Genomic DNA, 16,941 nt, shown 5'->3' on the forward strand with positions numbered 1-16,941 from the left:
CGGCGTCGACAGTGCTGGAGGAGCTCAGGGCTCTCGGGGAACTCACCTGAGGAAATATCGCACGTATCCAGTCCGTGGAGTGGAGTGGCGAGCAAGCGAAGACACCTGAACCTGGTCCTTACCGGCCCCTCGGGGGAGCGAGTACATAGTCGGACACTGGCTCCACTCGGAGATTATAGAATCTGGCGAATGTGTTGGGTGTCGCCCAGCCTGCAGCTCTGCAGATGTCTGCTAGCGAGGCGCCATGCGCTAGAGCCCAAGAGGAAGCCACACTCCGGGTGGAGTGTGCCCTCACACCAAGGGGACATGGTCGGCCTTGCTGCTGGTAAGCCAAAGCAATGGTGTCCACTATCCAGTGAGACAGCCTTTGCTTTGAGAGAGCACTTCCCTTCCGCTCTCCACCATAACAGACAAAGAGCTGGTCTGAGGTCCTGAAACACTGCGTCATGTCTACGTAGGCGCGGAGAGCGCGTACTGGACAGAGCAATGCCAAGGCTGGGTCTGCCTCCTCCAAAGGCAGCGCTTGCAGGTTCACCACCTGGTCCTTGAACGGAGTGGTGGGAACCTTGGGCACATATCCAGGCCGGGGTCTCAGGATCACGTGAGAGTTAGCCGGCCCGAACTCCAGGCACGCTTCGTCAACCGAAAATGCCTGCAGGTCCCCGACCCTCTTGACTGAGGCCAATGCGGTCAGCAGAGCCGTCTTCATAGACAGAAACTTAATATCGACCGACCGCAAAGGCTCAAAGGGAGGTCTCTGCAGAGCAGTTAACACTACTGCGAGGTCCCAAGAGGGTACGAGAGGAGAGCGAGGAGGATTCAGTCTCCTAGCTCCCCTCAGGAACCTGATGACCAGGTCGTGCTGACTTACCTTTTTGTTCTCCAAGAGATCGTGGTGGGCAGATATTGCGGCCACATATACCTTGAGGGTGGAGGGAGACAGCCTTCGCTCCAGCCCCTCTTGGAGAAACTGAAGCACGGACCCGATCGGACATTTCCAGGGGTCTTCTTGGCGGGAAGAGCACCAGGTGACGAAGAGGTTCCACTTCAACGCATAGGCATGCCGAGTGGACTCTGCCCTAGCGGAAGTGATGGTGGCGACCACCGTAGGTGGTAGGCCACTCAAACCTGCCGGGTCCCGTCTAGGAGCCACACGTGGAGGTTCCAAAGGTCGGGACGCGGGTGCCAATGGGTGCCCCGTCTCTGAGTAAGGACGGTCTCAGAGGAATAGGCCAGGGAGGGGCTGTCGCAAGGAGAATGAGTTCGGGGAACCAGGTCCGGCCGTGCCAGTACGGGGCGACCAAAAGGACCTGCTCCTTGTCCTCCCTGATTTTGCACAGAAGCTGTGCGAGTAGGCTCACTGGGGGAAACGCATATTTGCGTAGGCCCCGCGGCCAGCTGTGCGCCAGTGCATCCGTGCCGAGCGTGCCCTCGGTCAGGGAATAATACAGGCTGCAGTGGGAAGAGTCGTGGGAGGCAAACAGGTCTACCTGTGCGTCGCCGAACTGTTCCCAAATCAGCTGAACCGTCCGGGGATGGAGTCTCCATTTTCCCGGGAGAGGCTGAAACCGCGAGAGCTCGTCGGCTGCGTGGTTCAGGACTCCCGGAATATGGACAGCACGAAGGGACCTCAGGCGCTTCTGACTCCATAAGACGAGATGGCGGGCGAGTTGAGACATGCGGCGGGAGCGTAGACCGCCCTGGTGGTTGATGTACGCTACTACGGCCGTGTTGTCTGTCCGGACAAGCACATGTTGACCCTTCAGCAACGCTCGGAAGCGGTGCAGGGCGAACCGTACTGCCAGCAACTCGAGGCAATTGACATGCAGGAGACGCTGGGGTCCTGTCCAGGAGCCCGCGGCTGCTTGTCCATTGCACATGGCACCCCAGCCCGTGGCAGAGGCATCCGTCGATACGACAACATGCCTGGAAACTCGTTCTAAGGGCACACCGGCCCGTAGAAAGCTGAGGTTCGACCACGGGGTGAGTGTCTGTAAGCAGGCCCGAGTCACTTGGACCCGGAGCGTGCCAGACTGCCATGCCCATCTCGGGACTCGATCGCGAAGCCAGTGCTGAAGCGGTCTCATATGAAGCAATCCGAGCGGCGTTACCGCGGCTGCAGATGCCATATGCCCCAGGAGCCTCTGAAAAAGTTTCAGTGGAACCGCATTCTTGCTCTCGATTTGTCGGAGGCAAGTCAGCAGAGACTGCGCGCGCTCGCTCGAAAGCTGCGCGTACATGGCGACCGAGTCGATCTCCATACCGAGAAAAGAGATCCTCTGCACGGGGCAAAGTTTGCTCTTCTCCCAGTTGACCCGAAGGCCCAGACGGGTTAAGTGGTGGAGAACCAGATCTCTGTGTCCGCAAACCTGCTCTCGAGAGTGGCCTAGTATGAGCCAGTCGTCGAGGTAGTTCAGGATGCGGACCCCGTGCTGCCAAAGGGGCGCAAGGGCTGCCTCGGCAATCTTCGTGAAGACGCGAGGGGACAGAGATAACCCGAATGGGAGAACTGCGTACTGGTATGCCCGCCCCTCGAAAGCAAACCGTAGGAACGGTCTGTGTCGAGGAAGGATGGAGACATGGAAGTAGGCGTCCTTCAGGTCAATCGCTGCAAACCAATCGTACGGACGAACGCATTCGAAAAGGCGTTTCGCAGTCAACATCTCGAACGGAAGCCGGTGAAGGGATCGGTTCAAGATGCGAAGGTCCAGGATTGGCCGTAACCCACCGGTTTTCTTGGGTACAATGAAGTAGGGGCTGTAGAACCCCGACCTCATTTCGGCTGGAGGGACAGGCTCGATCGCACCCTTCGCCAGTAGAGTGGCAATCTCCGCACGCATGACGGGGGCATGGGCCCCGGTCATGGTATAGCGGACTCCCCTGTAACGGGGAGGAGCCTGCGCGAACTGAATCGCGTAGCCGAGCCTGATGGTCCGGGCAGCCCAGCGGGACAGCCCCGGAAGCTGAAGCCAGGCTTCCAGAGACTGCACCAACGGGGTCATCCGGACGACAGACGTACCCTGGGTGGGGCAGCGAGGCAGCGTTACCGGCGCGGACAGGGGAGGCTGTTGGGCGTCCCCGGGTCGGAGCACGGTTAACGGCTGCGCCCTGACAGAGGAGACCAGGGAAGGACTCGCGTTCCACTGGGGTCTGCTCTGCCAGGGGGCTGGCGACAGAGAGGGATGCGAGTGGCGAGACCCGAGGGTGGCGCGCACTGTCATCACCGGTCTCTGGGTGCTCAGAGACAGGAACATGAGTTCTTCCCAAGCGCTGCTAGCCCGGGGGCCAGCAGCGGAAGGATTTTCCCCCCGGCCCTCCACCGGGGGAAGGAGAGGCCCTGCTACCATCCCCTGGGAAGAACTGGAACCCATCTCTGAGTTGTCCACCTCCATCCTGGCGTTTAACCAGTCTGGGGAGCGGACTGGGCGACATCCTCAACCACCTCCACGGCGCGGCCCAGGTGAAGGCTGCTGCTGGGGCCGGGCGGGAAGAGGGAGGGCGCCCTCGGCGGCGAGCGGACTGAGGCGACTGGGCCGGCGGCTGGTGCAGCAGCTGGCCGCCGGGGCAGTACGTGTTGCAGCCTCAGTCTGCTCTGGGGCGGCCGAGAACTGTTGGGCGCAGTTCTCAGCTGCGCCGCCGAAGAGGCCAGCCTGGGATATGGGTGAGTTGAGGAGGCGGGCCCGCTCAACGTCCTCCACATCACCAGGTAAGGCCTGGTGTTCTCCCGGACCACAGCTGTGGACATCGCCCGACCCAGGGAGCGTGTGGCCACCTTCACCGCCCGGGGGCGGGGTCAGTTGCGGCACGCAGCTCAATGAAGAGCCCTGGGTCGGCTCCACCCTTGTGCATGTGCAAAGGGGCGGCGGCCTGCCCGTAGCACTGCGGGACCACGCCACCGAAGTAGACGAGCCCACAGGCTTTGGGGGGGGTGCTTAGGACAGCCACACCACGCCACGTCAAAGCCCTCTGTGGACACCGTAGTGCGCAACAGAGAGTTCAACAGTGGGGGGGGAGGGGGCCCCAGTGCACCCTAGGCCGCGGCCCCATCAAGGGCAGAGAAGGCGGAGGAGGCCACCAAACGGTCGCGAGAAGCACGGGGACTTCCGGGACCGCGTGATCTCCTCATGCACCCCGGGAGCGAAAGGCATTGGGGGCGGGGCCCAACAGCTGTCGGGTGCCGCCCCCAAAAACCAATCGCGCAACCACGAGCACCCACGACTGGGCGGAGTTCCACACCAGCGCGAGACTCGCGGCTGCCCGAGATAACATGGCTGTCAACTTTAGGTCAGATCAGGCAGTGCTGACACACCCGGAGGCGGAGCACAACCTAATCGTCATCCCCAAAGGACTCCAGCCCACCTTGGGATGCGGCGATCGACATCTCACTGCTATCCGGAGCGTGAACTGAACGAACGGGGCGTCAGAGACGGGCCGTAGATTCAATCCAACACTCGCGGAAGCGATGTATAAGAGGGGGGTGTGGCCCGAGGAATGAACGTCGGGGTTCTTAATACCACAGCACCGCCCTCAGGTCACCCTGGCCACCAGCCAAAGTACCATCTCACTCGGGGACGGTAGATTGGGGTGTGGCAGAGGGGACTCTCTCTCCTCACGGAGATCATTGAGTCTCGACCGTGACATCGCGATGGTCACACCCCCGTAATGGAAACGTGACACATCCGCAAACACTGCCCGTGCGCGCTGAAGCCCAAACACGCTCGAGCAGTGAATGCGTCCTCAGACAGCAGCGGAAAATCGATCGCACCCGGAAGTGCACGGGCGAGCCGTCTTGAAAAAGACGTGCCACGCGCAAGCTCTTTTTGTGAGAGGAAAGCCTCGCAGTCGATGCCGAAGCGCCCAGGGAAACACACACCAGCTGTCAGGCGGACCACTGCACAGATCAGCAGGCAGGAAGTATGCGATCACTGGAACGCGCCGTCACACCAACACCGACTGGAAAGCTGCTCGTCTCGAAGAAGCTGACAGAGTCTCAGAAGGCTGTAGGAGTGAAGAGGTAGGTACTCTTGGCTCCGAAAGCAGAAACATAATGCGATATTGCCTCGTACTTCCTTATATACTCACGCAGTGAGGCGGAGCTACGTATGCAAATTCCGCATGCCCCATGGCATTGGCACGCCATTGGGCGTTTTCTCAAAACTCGAAGTTGATAGGCTTCTAAGCGAAACCCCCATTCGTTAGTCACTAACGTTACGTCGTAGTGACTGAACGAAAGGGAACACATTTTCTTCAAAATGGAGAAATTCTCCAGCTTCAAAATAGTCAGACATCGTTGTTTTACCTTTTTTTTTGTAAAGGGCGTTTGATTTAATCTTTGCATGTTTGCTTTGTTAACACTGGGTCGATACTTCCAGGGGGTGAGTAAATTATCAGGACATTTTCATTCTGAAGTGAACTAATCCTTTAGTTCAACAATTTAATAATCAATTAAACATAATTTAAACCTGTTTTATATTACACTGTAGCCACATTGGACCAGGGATTTGGACAAAGCTTCTAAACACTTGTGCTTAGGTCAAGCAGGAAGCAGCAACGAATGAATGAATTAATTAATTAATGAACCGTACATCCAGAAAAACTTTTTTCTGTTTCAGCTGAATGCACCACATAATGGAAATCACTCGTTGATGAATGACCAGAAAGCAGCCAAGCAAGCCTCTGTACATTGTATGCTTTGGGCACCACCAAAAAAAGCTAACAAACAACCATGCAGCAGCAGCCAGAGCAACAACCATCTCAATTCATTACACAGCGATAACAGAAAATCCCCCCCTCCCCTGTCTGGACTAATGTGTCTGCCTTAGTCTTCGGCATTAAAGCCAGCAGTAGCATTTGTAGAAATGTTGCACAACATCATTCAACGACAGCTCAGTGCGAATCTCTCTGCGGCAGCTGCTTTGTGATTCTCAGTAACCCAGAGTAAATCCGTATTGCTCAGAGGTTGTGCTTTCAGAGCTCATGAGACATCTCAGTTACGTTTTTATTATGTTGGATTGTCAAAGTAAACTACAAAACTTGGGTTAAGGTTTCAAAATCATCAACCCAAAACCAACATTTCTTCTTAAAGGGGCCATATTAGGCCCTTTTACAAAGTATTGAATGGGTCTTTTAAATTGCCCTAGTGCAGTGTTTCTCAACTTCTTCTTTTGACCCCAAAATCTAACTGTTCAAAAAATATTCAAATAATTATTTTTAAATGAAGCTATTGGGCCCTATCATACACCTGGCGCAAAGCGACACCAGGCGCGACGCAAGTGTTTTTTGCTAGTTTCAACCCAATGCAGTTATCATTTTCATGTCCTGCGCCAAGTTGTTTAAATAGCAAATGCACGCGGTCCATTTGTTCACCTATGGACATGCCGGTCTGAAAGCGAGGTGTTTTCAAACGCATTGTTGGCACGTTGCTATTTTGAGGCAACTGCACCATTGACCAACAAAAACCTGGTCTAAATTCAATAGTGCAGTATTTTTTGTGTTATTTCAAGGGCATGTTAGTAATATGCGCCTATAGGTGGGTGCACAACTCTGCTTGTTACACACACAGGGATGCGCAGCAGCACAAATTTTTTTTTAAATATTAAAAATAAAAGGATTCTTCTCTGGAGAAGTGTTCAGTCTTTCCACTCGCAAAGTCCACCATGTAAATAGTGAATCCGCCATGGTACAAGCGCCACTGGCTTTTAAAGGGAATGGGAGATGAGACTCTGATTGGTTTATTGCACGCCTAAAACACACCCATGACTCATTAAAGGCTTAGTTCACCCAAAAATGAAAATTATGTCATTAATTACTCACCCTCATGTCGTTCGACACCCGTAAGACCTCCGTTCATATTCGGAACACAAATGAAGATATTTTAGTTGAAAGCTGATGGCTGAGAAAGGCTTCAGATAGGCTTCCATTGGCATTCAGTAAATTTACACTCCCAACACCCATAAAAGGCACTTAAAACGTCGTTACAAAGTCCATCTCACCACAGTGACTCTACAATAATTTTACGATGCGACGACAAAAGTTTTTGTGCGCAAAAAAAAATCTAAATAACACCTTTATCCAACTTGTTCTTGTCTTCCGTGTGTGCCTCCACGACGCATGCGCGAGAATATGACGCAGATCCGGCGTTCGGACACATGACCCAGAAGCGATTTGTTTACAAGCAGAGGAAGACGTATCTTAGCTGTTGAATTCTACATTGATCGTGCTTTAGGTCTGGGCGTAGTTCTCAAAATGGGGTTAAAGTGTGCATTTCATGGATTCCCGAACCCCGGTGCTACGTCATATTCTCGCGCATGCGTCATGGAGGCATACACGGAAGACAAGTTGGATAAAGGTGTTATTTTGAATTTTTTTTGCGCACAAAAACGTTTAAGTGCCTTTTATGGGTCTTGGGAGTGTAAATGTACTGAATGCCAATGGAGGCCTATCTGAAGCCTTTCTCAGCCATCAGCTTTAAACAAAAATATCTTCATTTGTGTTCCGAAGATGAACGGAGGTCTTACGGGTGTCGAACGACATGAGGGTGAGTAATTAATGACAGAATTTTCATTTTTGGGTGAACTAACCCTTTAAGAGACTATGTACAACTCTTTTGGACCATGCACCTTGCGTACCGACCATTTTTTCGTTAAACTAGCAAAAGTGGATTCGCCCTAAGTGCACATGCGCTTCAGACCATGTGCTCAGATCGTTGAAATACTACACTTGGAAGTTTCCCTGAAGCCTTGGTTGAAAACCACTAGAGCTTTCAACCTCATGTCCGTCAAACTCAGCACAGTCATTCCGCCTGTCGTATTATACATCTTTTCTAACTGGTCACCTACAAGTTGCAGACATATTTTTTAGCAGACATATACTTTTATCATTTAACAGTCTTTCTCTGCTGTGAAAACGGACCACAAATACAGATGGCGCGTCTCTTGAATCTCAAAGACGCTGTATAAATGCTTAATGCCTCATAACCTTCAAACTTCAAGGCTTTGTAAAACTTTCAGACTAGGCTTTGCCAAACCAACTTTCAAAGTATGTATTGAAAAACTTTCCAGAAACTTTCAACTCTGTCTCAGGTTTATCCTCCTAAAATCTCTTAGGATTTTATTCAACTCTTAGGATTTTATTCAATATAAAAATGATAAGGTGTAAAATAAACGTGGATTGCATAGCGTAGATTTAATATCATTTGGGTTTGTAAGAATTAAATTAGAAATGTTTAAATCCATAAAAACTCAAAATCAAAAAAACCTGAGAATCAGGAACAATTTGTCTCCATTTGTTCTCCCTGTAATCTGAATGTGTGTAAAATGTTGGTAAAGTCATTCTTTACATGAATTTAGAGAGAACTTAGTTCTGTTCTGACAGAGGAATACCCATGTAGATCACAAACAACTGTGAGAAATTAAAAAGATCTCATTTGTGATTTTTCCTCCTATTGGGAACAGTTAAAGAATAGAACTGACTTAAAATATTAAAGAAAAAGAAAGCAGTGGTATTGTCTCCAAACTGGTTAAGACCTTTAATATAACTGTACAGAATACGGGGGTTACAGCAGGGGTCTAAGACAGATCCATCATGATATTTCTAGCACATATTTCTCCCAGATCAAAAGACAGCCACTGAAAAACAAGTCGGCCGAACAGCTGTTATTTTTATTTTTTATTTTCCCCCCTGTGTGCACTTATGATTAGTGCCTTTGGAAGGAAAGGCATGCTTATCTGATCAATTCTCTTTTCACAGTGAGTCTGTGGCTTTAAGCTGGCAGAAGATTAAATGAGAACTAATGCGAGAGGTAATATCATTTTGAATGCTATGTGATTGGTATGTCTGTCAACCTTTGCTGGGCACGGGAAAATTAAAATTCATTACTTGTGAAAGAGCCCCCATGCTGAGGTAATGAGAGTGAGGATGAATTAGCTTTCATGCAAGGCTTCATTTTGGTATTAATACACGTGCGCCTGTACACACGCACTCGCACATGCAAAACATGATCAAATGGTCTAAATGCACCAAAAAACATCCCAAATTATGGGTTGAGAACTTGCAACGTGATGAAATTACATAAAAGATCGTCTTGCAATTGCTAGACTTTCTACTTCATAAATATTGCAATACTGGTACATGCACATGTTTTCAAAAGAACTTTTTTCGTTTTAATACCTGGTCACATTTTTCACCAAAAAAATCGTGCTAGCTGGATCCAAAATTGGATTTTTGAGAATATATCAACCAAGCAGGGCTACGTTTCAAGTCCAAATCAGGGATGTTATGATACCAATTTGGAAGAAATATTAAGACTTTCAACACCAATTTGGATAGAGAAGAGCAACACATATTGATGATATACACATAATAATAGTGTGAACTTCTGTTTTTGCGGTAGCTCCGTTCTATGGCATCGCTGATGAAGAGTAATTCGCTGGTGAAGCGGATTTACTAATTGTAGAGTTAACTAAATATATCATGAGCATTTTAATGTTTGAAGAGGATGTCATTACAACTGTCATTAGTCCAAGAAAATTCATTAATTTATCCATAATAAGATCTTACTGTCATGTTGTGGAAATACAAAGCCATTATATAAGAGCTATAACACACCGACTTTTTGGGACTTTATCTTATTCCCCATATCCCCCAGAGTTAGATAAGTCCATACATACCATTCTCATCCCTGTGCATCCCATAACTCTGTTTGACGCACCCACCACTAGCCTAGCTTAGCACAAAGACTGGAGGTTAATGGCTCCAGCTAGCCTACTGCTCAATAATTGTCAAAATAACGCCAACATTTTCCTATTTACATGTTGTGATGTGTATAGTTATATTGTGTACTAAGACCGACGGAAAATTAAAAGTTGTGATTTTCTAGACCGTAATGACTAGGAACTATACTATCATTCCTGCGTAATGATCAAGGAATTTTACTGCCGTACCATGAGTGCAGCGCCGCAATGATGTTATGCAACACCTGAAAATAGGCTAACTTCCATCAACATAACTAACGTGTAACAGACTTCATTGTGATTTATCTTATAATTAGTTTTTTGTGTACATTTTTGACATTTCTGTGTGTTTAAATAGGTTTAAGGTCTGCATTATCTGCATTATCTATCTTGTCTTAATAAGTAGGGACTTTTATTTTGACGGATGTTAGTCTACGGAAAGATAGTGAGAGCTTGCGGTTCATCGGAGTGGTTAGGCAGATTTAAAGTTTGCAGTTTGTTAAGCACCCCCCGAAAAGGCATAAGGTGTGTATAATCTTGTTTATTTTTTGGTATTTTTGTGTATTTCGCTGTATGTTAATGATAATGCTATGAAGAGAGAGAGTTTGTGTTAATGCACACTTCTTTGCTTCATTTGTTCTGCTCTTACAGTGATTTTTTGGAGATCAAACGGTTTCAATAAACTCCATCATTCGGACAGGGTCCGCTACACAACGTGACAATCTGCTTGCACAGAGAGCGCTGGGGACTATTATCAGGTGCTGCATAATATCATTGCGCCGCTGCACTCATGGTACGGCTCAAAGTTCCTTGAGGTTAAACAGGAATGAGAGTATAGTTCCTAGCCATATCAGTCTAGAAAATCGCAACTTTTCATTTTCCGTCGGTCTTAGTACACAATGTAACTGTAGCCTACACATCACAACATGTAAATAGGATAATGTTGGCGTTATTTTGTCACTTATTGAGCAGTAGGCTAGCTGGAGCCATTTACCTCCAGTCTTTGTGCTAAGCTAGGCTAGCAGTGAGTGTGTCAGACAGAGTTATGGCACGCATGGAGATGAGAATGGTATGTATGGACTTATCTAACTCTGGGGGATATTTACTTTGCAGACAACTAAAGAAATTAGTGCATTTTTTTCGATTTTAGTCAGCTTCCTCAATCCAGATGTAATAAGCATGAAATATTAAATAACTAAGTGAAATATATTGATATATACTGTATACATGACCATTTAGTGTTCGATTTGTCAGCTATGTTTCACGAGTTTGTGTGCCCATATAATCTTAGTGAAAGTAGTAAATAGATTTGGCTTGCTGTCTGCTATAGAGGGGCTCGGATTGCCCCCCTATAACAGGCAAAATTGTACAAAAAAGGAGGAGCAGGGGAGGAGGAGGGATGCTGCAAGAACTAACAACGGTAAGAGGTAAGCTGCTGGTTTTATACCTTGGTTTTAATTGAAAGATTAGATGGGCGTACTCCTCCCGAAATTACGTTTAATAACTTCATTTTAATGTAGTCTTAGTCCTGTGTCAAATGTACTTTTTAATTGTACACCCTGTCACATAGCAGCTTTTAGACATTATTCTATTTTTTGTCATAAGTCAGAAATGACAAGGAGACCGCTTCACGCAATACAAAGTCAATGGAGACGGTCGGATTGTTTTCTCCCCTGGAGGGCGTGTTTTTTAGATTATGACTTGTGTCGCTCTGTCTTTATTGCTTTGTCTCAAGATGCACACCAGTAATGTTTTTTTTTCTTCTAAGGCACGTTTATAAAAGCTACTTAAATGTCCTAATTGAACTAAGGCTTAATCCTGGCTTAACGTAAGCCTTATCTGTGAAACCAGGCCTAAATGTCATTTTAGTCGATCATTTTCATCATGTTGCATAATGGTTAAATTGATAATCAAAACTATTTTGCTCAAAATTATAAATCACAACGATTTTTGTCATTTGAGAAATGTATTTGAGATTTATTATCGGCTATTCATCATATAAATTAACACTAGGCTAAAACAAGAAACTTCTCACAAAAATGAAACCTCCTCATTGTAATTCAAATAATTCCAATGCTTTCTATTAAAATAATAGCAAAACATTACTCAGAACATTGTTTTGTCACATTGTCACAATAAACAATTGTTTATTCAGAAACCAAAATCAAGATAAATGTTTGGATTTATTACAGTTCATCAATGAGAATGTTTGATCACAGATTTAGTCAAACCACAGACTGGATCTATTACAGTTTCATCCGAGTAGAATATCTCAATGGAGACTGCTAAACTCCAGTTAACATGTTTGTCTGTGTTTTCAGATCGTCAGTTTACAGATCAGAGTGTGTGCACGTGGTTGCCAGATTGTAAAGATTAAGTAAAACACCAAAATGTCAAGCACATGGCACATAGATTTTAATTTTATTGGCTGAAGGGGATGTCATATGATAATACTACAATATTTTTTTTTTGGTTGAATATTAATATTGTATTTTAAATGCAATTTTCTTTGCGTCATTTATAAATGATGATGCCCCCTGGAGGGTTAGGTTATTTTTTAGGCTTATAGGACATAAATATGAGATATTTAAAAATGTTTTTTTTTATATTTAATAATTTTGTTGTTTTTGTTTCTACCCTTTTGCATTTCATAGTTTGAATACGCCCTTTTTGCAAATGTCAAAATACCCGAATGTCCGCTGAGAAACAGAAAGAGAACATAGAAACTACAGGGACATAGACGGCCAAGTTGACAACCTAATTTTTAATCACTGAACATACAGCAACATCACATACTTTAATTAATTGGCTGACCATGAAAGTAACCATGGCCTATTTGCTAAGATGTTTGGGGAGTAAGTCTTATATTGTGGGCTGAAGATGAATATATTTAATTAGGACTGGAGGCCCTTTTGTTGTGGCGGTCTACAATGGGATCGAAGGGTCTAGTCATATCCCTGGAGAGGAAGAGCTGGTGTAATTTTTCAGGCCACCCGTTCACGTACAACAGCAAATTCTTAGTTAAATTGGAAAGCACATGTAAAGCGAACGCTGAGCTGGCGATTTCTCTAGGGATGCTCCGGTTTTGAGTCTCCAGCTTTTCTAGAGGAAGACAGATGCATTAGGGGCTCATTAAAACCTCACGGTGTCTTTTGCTTCCTACAAAGCAGCCTCACGTTCATTAACAAGTCAGGTCTGAACAATTCAGAATGACACTTATTCTGAGTTCAATGAAGGTTAAAGGCATCTATAGGGGCTTTTGCACCAGAGGAACTTTTTCTAGAAAGAACTATTGGCGGAAATACCCACATTTTGGTGTGTTCGCGCAGCAGGAACTGAAAAATTATGGGAGGAGAGTACTTAAATTAATCACGCAACCAGGGTTTCCGTTGTCCGGTAATTACCGGACATTGGCCGGGAAAAAAATTAAATGTCCGAAAAAATTAAATCTTTTCGGTCAAATTGTCAGATTAAAATTTCAGATTAAAATCTGACAAATAGCTCTCCAAATCTGACAAATAGCTCTCCAAATCTGACAAATAGCTCTCCAAGAATATGCAGAACCAGCGATCAGAAGGATTGTTTGCCATTTTACAAGCCTTCTGCGGACACCGCTCTTCTTATCGATACCGTAAGCCTGCGACGTGATGCCCTCGCTGTCATGACAGCGCTCCGTGGCTATGGAGGATTGCATTTCTCCACAGCCTGCGAAGTCCTCATGTGATTTCAGCGAAATGTATCCAGAGTGGACCAAGCTCGCCAAGATAGCCTGTGTAATCCCTGTCTCGAGTGTTCCTGCAGAGAGGGCGTTCTCACTGCAGAATCGGATCAAGACGAAGCAGCGATCGCCTTGCGGAGAACAAGGTTACGCGGCTTATGCGCATTGCAAGTTGTGGAGAGACACTGGGAACTTTTGATTTTAAGTCGGCAGCTGCACAATTCAGCACTGCAAAAAAGCGTAAAAAGTAGCCAAAAATGACGCGAGACAATGTTATAGGCCTAGTCATTTGTTTGTTCAAGTTCATTTGATAAGGAGTCATTTACACGGTGGCCAATTTAAATGTTACCAACTAAATGAGACATACTGAGTTTATAATTAAATTTGCTTGAGTAAAAACAATGCTATATTCGGATATTTTATGTGGGGAAGGGGGGTTGGTTTGTTAAACTATGAAATGTGAAACCATAGTAAAAAAAATTGGTTGATTGACGCCAATCGGACGTTCATGTTTTTTTTCCCGTCTATTTGAAAGTTAGGCTAATAAACATGTTGCATATACGGCCTGATTATGTCATTTTTTTAAGTTACATAAACTGCTTTCAGTTTTCCTCAACTTGAATAATTAAGAGGCGATATTTGACCGGCATATCATCAAAATGTCCGGAAAACGAAACCTCTGCCGGTCAGTTTGACCGGCACCATTTTTTTCTAGCGGAAACTCTGCACGCAACACGATTTCCTAAGGTTTGAACTAGTCAATTTACTGGTATTTGAGGCATTTTTCTTAAACCAGATGCTAATTTGATAGATGGCGTTGGTCATTATGGAAATGTGTTCTTTAACGTGCGCATTGTCAGTAAATCACCAGCAGAACTTTCCACTCCCATTTGCGCTTTTATGGGATTGCGCTCTCATGCTTATTTGCCCTGTTTAGTAAATCTGGCCCAAAGTCTATTTATATCTTAGTACATTATATTCATGAGTGCATTGCATAAACACGATGGATTCTTGGAACTTGCATTAAGACACTTCAAAGTGCTGGATACTGGAATACAATTATAAAAAAATTCTTCACATAATCTCATGGTGTCCTTCTGTTTGCTGTCTTTCTCATTATGACAGTCTTTTGAAATTCATTTTAAGCAGATATTAGAAAATCCATAGGTAATTATCATAAGAGCGGAGACTGGATTACTGTTGCCTATGATTACTGTAGAGTGAATCAATCCCAGTTAATGATTTGCTCAAAAATAGGTCTGATTTTTTTGCAGGTTTAAAAACAGGATCCACATGTTAACAATTCTAAAGAAAATTCTGTGCTCCACCGTACATTGTGCCACCTGTGTCATAATAATATAGGACATATAGGACTCTGTTAGCCTGGCTCCGCCCTCCTACGTACTTCCGCTCAATTTTCATTTTCCTTCAGTACTACGTCTGGGACTGCGGTGTATGCTTAGGTTTTCCCCCGAACAATTTTTTACCGGTCCAATCAGCGCACAGAGGGAGTGGCTGAGAGCGATGACGTTGATGTCGTGCGCTAGTTTGAGTTGTAGTTCAGTAATGGCGTCGGAGAAAGATGCGAGCGTGTGGCAGCGCTGACGAATGTCCAGAAGTTAAAAGTGTGGCGAGGTGGACGAGCAAGCGAGACCGGTGTGCGTGATTGAGACACACCGGTCTCGAGTCCTCTCATGAGGGAGCACGGAGGCATATAAGGGCGAGCGACACCGGTGAAGGACGAGAGAGGACCTGGCCTGGATTTTAAGTTGGGTTTTGTTATGTTTGTGCGCGGCAGTCGTCCGTGAGGGGCTGCCGCTTTTACTTTCATTTTGTGTTTATTATTTGATTAAAAGTTGTTAAACGTTCGCCGGTTCCCGCCTCCTTCTTCCCTGAACAAACAAACTCCCGTTACACAGAGCAAGAACAATCACTGCTGTACTGCTGATGTTGTGGTCCGGGAAAAGTCTTTTTCAGCTCGCTCCGTTAGTGGTGAAGGAGTTGGCTGAAGCCGTCCGTCTCCTAGCCTGGTTTTACCAGACTCTCGTACATTTCATTTGTACATAGAGTCTGGCCACTCTCCATTGACAAGCGTTTACTTCCTTGAAGGCGGGTTCTCTGTTGAAGTTTAAAACTATTGGATCTGCCAAGAGTCACTCTGAATCTGCCTAACCAATCGCTAACGTTTGGTCGTGACGTATGTCACGCGCCGTTCGCCTTTGATTCCATAGTTGCCAAGTCCGCGTATAACACGCGACTTTGGGCTTCTTTTTTTGGCAAGTCGCGTTAAAAAATCACGAGTCGCGGGTTGCGGTTTTTTGGGCTTATTTTAAAAAATGTGGTTGCTTGTTAGGAAAATATAATAAGCAACTTCGTTTCTTTACATTTATGGTCGCTGTTTTGTCCAATACATTGACTGACACTGTCTTCTCACAACAGGCATTCAGTGCAACGATACAAGTGCTGTAGTAATCTGTCCTTTTATATCCCGCCTCCTTCTCCCCTTCATTGAAGAAAAATCGCGTTCAACGTGCAGGCATGTGACGTTATAAATGCACGTAATGAAAGTTAGTAGACTTAAATAGACGTATACATTTTTACAAACAATAGCACAAGCAGAGATGGAGAGGAAAGAGGGAGGAGAGGCACCTAATTTAATTAAAAAAATATTTTTGTAATGTATTTAAAATTACAGGCTATTATAAAAAAACAAGTCTACTAATAATAACAGTAGGTATGGTTCGAATTTATTTTATTTTAAATATGTGGCTATATTGCAGCGCTGTAGTGCTTGTGTCCCAATGTGCACACTATCCATCCTAAATAGTGTGACATTAGTAATTTTCAGTACTATTTAGGGCAGATAGTGTGCACAATGAGATGCAGGGCTTGTCTTTTTCACGGTTTGCAGTGTGTGTGTTGTTCACTACTTACTGCCCCTAATATGTGTGCACTAACTCCGACTATGGGTTACCATAATTGGCCTCCATGTCACTCTTTACTCTTCAAACCTCTTCTGTTCACAGCTGATCGGAGGATATTGTGTGTCCTTTATTGCAATTTGATGATTTTTGTAAAATCACATCTGTTTTTGCTTTTCAAACTCTGAGAGGTTTCAGTTTAATATGCTGCAGGCTCATTTATTGATAAAAAAATTATTTATTATAAATAATATTGATGATAATAAATAATATAATAATATTGGGCTTGTTTTGGGCTTGTTTTTGAAGCTGCGGTTGCTTATTTGTCTCGCGAGAGTTGGCAACACTGTTTGATTCTCACATTAACGGAGCACACCACCTCAGTATCAGTGATAAAACCTCGTGCATTCGGATTGTTATTTATTCACGGTGGAGGAGAGTTTTGTGATCGGAACGCGCTGCTCTCGTGGTGCATATATCGTGCAATCATAACATGATTGTATGCTGTCAATAAAATGTCATATGCTTGGTATGATAAGAATAAATACTGCCGTGAATAATAGCCCAATTC

Source organism: Gobio gobio, assembly GCF_949357685.1.
Source record: "Gobio gobio genome assembly, chromosome: 8".
Lineage (NCBI taxonomy): Eukaryota > Metazoa > Chordata > Actinopteri > Cypriniformes > Gobionidae > Gobio > Gobio gobio.